Source organism: Lathyrus oleraceus, chromosome 1 (genome assembly GCF_024323335.1).
Source record: "Lathyrus oleraceus cultivar Zhongwan6 chromosome 1, CAAS_Psat_ZW6_1.0, whole genome shotgun sequence".
NCBI classification, from domain to species: domain Eukaryota; kingdom Viridiplantae; phylum Streptophyta; class Magnoliopsida; order Fabales; family Fabaceae; genus Lathyrus; species Lathyrus oleraceus.
The window spans coordinates 281386416-281393675 of record NC_066579.1 but is presented as its reverse complement, the minus strand read 5'-3'; the positions used below and the strand labels follow the sequence as shown (position 1 = coordinate 281393675).

Genomic DNA, 7260 nt, shown 5'->3' with positions numbered 1-7260 from the left:
GCTTTGTATGGTAGGAGATGTCAGACACCTTTATGTTGGTATGAGTCCGGTGAGAGTGCTGTGATTGGACCGGAGATTGTTCAACAAACTACGGAAAAGATTAAGATGATTCAGGAGAAGATGAGGATTGCTCAGAGTCGTCAGAAGAGTTATCACGACAAGAGGAGGAAGTCACTTGAGTTTCAAGAGGGAGATCATGTGTTTCTTCGTGTTACTCCGATAATTGGGGTTGGTCGAGCTTTGAAGTCGAAGAAGTTGACACCTCGATTTATTGGTCCTTATCAGATTTTGGAGAGGATAGGAGAGGTAGCCTATCGTATCGCTTTACCGCCGTCACTTGCGAATTTGCATGAGGTTTTTCATGTGTCTCAGTTGAGGAGGTACATTCAGGATCCGTCGCATGTGGTCCAAGTAGATGATGTCCAGGTGAGAGACAACCTGACTGTTGAAACATCACCTATGAGGATTGAGGATCGAGAGTTGAAGCAGTTGCGGGGTAAAGAGATTGCTTTGGTGAAGGTAGCTTGGGGAGGACCAGCAGGTGGCAATGTGACTTGGGAACTTGAGAGTCAGATGAAGGAGTCTTATCCAGAGTTATTCGCTTGAGGTATGTTTTCGAGGACGAAAACTCTTTTAGTGGGGGAGAGTTGTAACACCCCGATAAAATAAGATAATTATTTAATTTAAGTTAATAATATATTTATTAATTTAATTAAATAATTGGAATATTATTATTGGAATTATTATTATTGGGTTATTATTTTATTGGAATAAAAGTTGGAATTTAGAAAAGGTCCCATTTAGTAAAAAGGTTTATTTTTTCACGTGAAAAGGAAAAAGGGGCAGAAAAGTGGAAAAGGGCAAAGAGAGCCAGAGAACAAGGGTTGAAGAGAGGAAGAGCTTGAAGCTTAAAGATTCGCCGGATTAACTCAGGTAAGGGGGGTTTATCGTCGATTAATGGGTATTATGGGATAACATGTAATGGGTAGTGATAGACTATTGATTTGTCCCTGATTTGAATGATGCATGATGAAAATTGTGAAATATTGGATGAACGAAAATTGGATTATGATTGAAAGGAAATTCGTAGGAATTAGATGTAATAATGTTAGCATTTGTGAAATCGAATAGGGTATGATTCGTGTTAGATGATATGAACGATTACTGTGTAAAATTGGATTGTAGGAGGTTGGAATTGGGAGATCTCGTAGCAGAGAAAACCATAACAGATCTGGAAATCTGGTTTTTGGTCATACGCGTATGGCACTAGGCAATACGCGTATGAGATGGTCTGGTACGCCTATGGCACTAGGCAATACGCGTATGGATGAGGAAGATGATGTTTTGAACGTGGTTTGGCCTCTGTTGGTACGCGTATGGGGAAGTGGTACGCGTAGCATACGCGTATGAGATAGGTGGTACGCGTATGGGATTGGCTGAGAAATGGGCCATACGCGTATGGGACTAGGCAGTACGCGTATGGGCAGGATTGTGATTTTTCTGTGCTGTTGTTGTGCAGTTTTTGGTTGTTCAGCTGAGTAATGTAATTTAGCTGATGTATGATAGAGTAGGGATCATTTCCCGTTGTTTTGAGTAGTATAGGTATTAGTAGAGTGTGCTAATGCTGTGATTGATTATGTGGTATGATGATATACATAATGTTGTGAATGTATCTATCATGTATGAAATTATGAATGGACTGTTTATGGCTTAGAGTGTGAGCATATGTCCATTGTGGATGATTGTTGATGTTTGCATGACTAAGTGATTTAGCTTGCATATTGTGGCCTTTATGGTGGTAGCTAATTCCCATGGTGAGGAATTAGTGAGTTAGTATTGTGGATTGTTGTTGATGTTTGCATGCTAGGTGATTAGCGTGCATATTATAGCCCTTGGGGTGGTAGCTAATTCCCATGGTGAGGAATTAGTGAGTGAGTCACTAAGTCTCAAATGAGTGCGACTAGTGAGCTTGGTAGCCGTATCTGGATTTGATCGGTGAGGTTGAACTATATGTTCACGAATAGTCGGTACCGCATGCATGGAGTCTCATTGCATAATGTATGTATGACGTATAATATGAATGGATGTATTCCAATATTATACGTGTGTTTGTGTTGGCATTGGGTATGAGTATGAATTGTGTTGATATTGAGTATGCCATCTGAGTTGATGTGCCGTTACCGAATGTGTGATATGATTAGGGTGATTAATTGTGTTATTACTTAGCATTACATGATATTTTATAATGCTTATTATATTGATTGAGGAACTCACCCTTACAACTATGTTTCAGGTAACGAGCAGTGATTGAGTAGAAGCTAGTGCTCGGAGTCTAGTGTAGTCTCCTTAGTGGGTCATGCTCTGATAGATGTAACATCGGGACGGGATGTTTTACCTTGTTGAATAAATTTTACATGTAATGTGTTACATGTTTTGCATGATTGATTTGATTTCTATCCGCTGCGTATTGTGCAAATGCTTTATGTTTCGAATTAATAAAAGAGCATGACAATTATTTGGTGATTGGTGTGAAATGATTGTGTGACACCCTTAATTGCATAATTACTCTGATTGATATATTTCTATTTTAATTAAATATTTGGGGTATTTTAGAAGGGTGTTACACTCTCCACCATATATGAAGCATCCCATCCATGGTTTTCTAATTGGGGAAATGTATGTTATATAAGCTTTTTTATGGAGCTTTCTCCCTCCCATGGTATTAAAATTTCAGCAGGCATCCTGACCATGTCATCCTATTTAGCAGGTTCATTTCCATCTTCAATCCTCATCAGAAACTGTACAAAGTCGTAGTCATAAATTAATCGCATATTTTGGCACAAATGTAGGATCTTTGTGGTGGACCATAATCGAGACCTAACAATACACTCTAAAATCGTTTGTCCTCGACTTCCTTTTTCAATAACAGGAAGCACCTGGCAAAAATCTCCTCCCATGATCATTATTTTTCCACCAAATGGAGCATTGGTATTCATAATATCTTGCAGTGATTGATCTAATGCTTCCACACAATATCTATTTATCATGGGTGCTTAATCCCAAAGGATTGCATTGGTTATTCTAATGAGTTTTGCAAGGTCGTAATTCTTTGTTATTTTGCAAATAGAAAGGGGCTCTATGTCAATGGGGATCCCAAATCGAGAGTGTGCAGTTCTACCACCAGGTAACAATGTAGCAGATATGCTTGAGGAAGTTGTTGCTAAGAGAATTTCACTATTACGTCTCAAATTTTCCGTTATAGTTCGATAAAGTAAAGTTTTACCTGTCCCTCTAGGACCATCAATAACAAAAAATTAACTTTGTTTTTGCTGGATGACGTTCATAATTGTATTGTAAGCACTCATCTAGTCATTATTTAACTTCTCAACAGATTGAATGTCTTCATTTGGAATTTAGACCGACAACTCTTCCTGATTAATTGTTGGCACTCCCCCGACTTCATTTTTTTCCATTGTCAACACTGGAAGATCATAGTTTTTTATTAGTTTTCCATGTAGAAGCCAAAGATCCCTCAATTCCCTCAATAACATATTTTCAAAGTTATCTCCCACAATAATATTTGTCATTTGATAATCCTTCACCATGTAGGGATAAAACTCATTAAATAGGCCTCTTACATCAGTTGGTTCAAAAAAAATTAATATAGTCACAAACAACCTTCGTAAAGCATATGGCATACACATATTTGATGCTTCAAGCATACATTCACGAATACTATTGTCACTCTCTAATAACCCCCAATCCTCAGCTGCTTTTTTGAACGTGAAAAAACATGCACCATTATGTGTAAGAAGGCATTCCCAACTTGTTGGACCTCTTAAATAAGACAACAAAACACGTAAATCTAATTTCTCACATTCTAAAGGAGATACTGTATAGATTCGATCAATAACTTTTCATTTTGTCCATCTTCGCTGCCATTTTTTGACCCGTTTTAGCCAACAATAATACTCTGGAATCTCTTAGTACAAATAATTCCTAGCATGTGGATCCATTTGGTTTAGTGAAAAGAATTCAGTGAGCATGGTAACTGCATTTTGGTTATCATTTAGTACATCTGTGATTGTTTGATGCTTATAGAACCGCACTTGATGATGATTTGACAAGTGGATTTGTAGTCTTTCAACAGAGGGATATAACTTGTAAAGTGTGAATTTAAATATTTTCCACAATGCCTCTGTAGCATAAATCTATCTTGCATCAACATATTGTTGAATCTCATCCATACTTGTACCTCTGTGAACCTTCATTGCAACTCGATCAGGACCTTTGTAAACATTATACAAATATTTAATACTTTTGATGATGCTGCAAATCTCAACATTGATGTGACAATCGTACTTAAACAACAATCAGGGAATTATAAGGAACCATCCATCTATCATCAACAGACTTATTTCTATTTAAAAAAATGAGATCACTAAACCTTCTCTTGTACTCAGGATATGAGTCATTTCCCTGACGCGTCTCTTGACAAAACTGTTTTGGATATCTTTTTTTACAATGACGATTCTTCATACATGGAGAGCTTTGATTCAATACTCCACATGGCCCATGGATCATATGTTTTAACATAGCTTCATACAATTCTGGTTCAGATTCATGTCGTGGTATTTATGCTTTCACCACACTATCATACTCTTCAGGTTCCCGTAACTTGTCATTGGTATCCAAGATGAGTAGCATATGCACATGTGGTAGTCCACATTTAAGAAAATCTATTACATACATATAACTTTTAACCCTCCCTAAGACTCATTTATTAATGAAATCTACCTTCAATTGCTCAAATTTTGATCGAAAAATTCTTGTTAGCAAATTAGGTCGATCTTGTGGGGTTTCATGGAGGCCTATTTCAGAAGTTTTCTCAATCCAAGAAGGATTGCATGTAATTTTAAGGAATATATGTCGTTTACCATTGTTACGAACAATTGCCATACCATCTTGGTATCTCTGTGTCATATCTCGCTTACTGCCAATAAATGACGATGGCAATATTGTTCTTTGTCCGACATTATCTATAGAAATATATGAAAAGTATAAAAGTTAAACATGTTGATAGTGGTAAACATAAAGTAGACGCTCTTCATGTGTAAATAGAACATGTTATATTAAATACCAGTGTTATTCTCTCCCATCGTGCAATGCATCTTGTAACCCTTGATATACCTCATACCGAATATTATTTTGATTTCTTCGGATCCATCTCAACCTTCCTGTTTCAATCTTTACATAATTGTCTACAACATACTGTTGTAAAAGTTGACCCGATTTTAACAATATAGATTGATCATTACGACGAATCTACATTGAATAAAATAATCAATTTTAAATTATTTTTTCACACATTTAGAAGTATATTTCTTAGAAAAATAGTTCAGCATGTACCTGAAGCACATAACTATGGTACTCTCGACATGTAACATTTTTTCTAACATTAGTTTTTGTTTCTATATCCCAACCGTATGCTCCGAATGACAACAATATATGATACTGTAAAGGATCATAATACCCCATTGTTTCTTGAACCTTTGTTAGCTTTCTATCACAGTTGATGACATTTATATCTCTTGCACGTTTTATTGTATATTCATCACCACCGCCTATAACAATTGTTGCGACTTGAGAAGCTGAAGGGAGATTATATTGCGGTTGATTCGACGGACGTTCTTTAATGAGTAACCTATAATCTTCAACATTTGGCTTTAGTCCAAGCTGCCTAAACACAATGACAAACGTGTTTCTTTGGTGGGGTATTTTTTGTTTATACACTACGGCTTGGTTAAGTATTGGGTTTTCCATCATCCTATTTTGAAGCTCATGATCGGTATCATAAATGTATAATTGCAAGTAACGTGGCCTTGAGCCTTGATTCGGATGAAAACCTCCTATTTTGTGATAAATTGCGCCTTGATCACGAAATGTGTAAATACCACGACCAGTTGCAACCAAACTTTCGTCGACATGAACACCCGGTGAAGTAACCGACATTACATGGTTGTAACTTCTAATATGTTGTCTAAAATATCTGCCTTCAGTAGAAGTGTCTACAAATAAATGTAATAACTCGTCAGGAGAAAACACTTGTAAAATTGTCACCTTTCCAACTTTGCAACACATATCTTGAGATTCTCTATGAAACAATTTTGCATTGCATCGTCTACACTCACTCGAAGTAGGCAGTAGGGATTTGATTGTCATAACAGTATTTCAAAAATTTCTAGCAATATTATGTCTTGCTTGAAGAATATATCGCGATTCTGTATATTATTACATACAAAACATTCATTAGAAAAAATATTCTTATTATATACATGGTGACTAACATGAAATAATATTTAAATAAAAACATACAATATATGTTATGGATTAAAAATACATAACCATATCTTGATCAAAAACTGTTTGTGTTTCGTGAGTTTCAACAGGTGAATTCATATTTTGCAAACATGATTCTATAAAAGAAAGTATTGACTTCAATATAGTGTTATAGTTGAAAAATAGCAACAATGTATAAATCTAAATATGTGTTACTATCAATTTGAGTATAGACAAAATTACACTTACCACAATCATTGTCATCAATATTTCTTATAAATGGTCTTGCTTCGTTGTTATCAGTTTGTTGGAAAATAGGGTATGTAAAATTTTGATTTGTAAATTAGTATTGAATTAACATATCAACCAATTATTTTTGCTTAATTAATTAATATTTTTTAAACATAAAGTTATAAAGTATAATGTATACAATAATTTCAAGTTTCTAACCCGCGGATGGAACGCGATTGGCATATGTGGTACTTGGTTCAACTTCACTGTCATGTGGTCTTCGATAAAACCGAGAAGCAAGATTGACATTTGTCAAGTCTTGAAATGATATCATGGTACTCATATCAGAAGGATGAGATGTTCGAACTTGTTTTCCTTTGTCATTATTTTGTTTGTAATTTGAACGCCTTCTAGCCAATTTTTGTTGTCTTTGCTCAACACTCATCTGTTGTTTTGATGTCTTGCAATTTGTATTCATCTTTCTCTTTGACGTTCTCTTCAATCTTGACTACGAATATTTTCCATTATATTATTTTATCTATATAATTAAATGTAGTATTTAAAAAAATCCAAACTTTGTCTTTTTAATAAGATTATTAGTGATAAGTTAATAAAGTTTAAAAATGAAAAATATCAAAAAATTAAAAAAGAAATCTTAATTTTCAAGATCCATAGTGATGATAATGGTTG

The 7260-nt window shown here is 35.2% G+C and overlaps 1 pseudogene; it reads right to left on the bottom strand.

The window, feature by feature from the left end:
- Positions 1-4979: 4979 nt before the first annotated feature.
- On the bottom strand, positions 4980-7048 carry LOC127103371 (uncharacterized; annotated as a pseudogene).
- Positions 7049-7260: the final 212 nt, after the last annotated feature.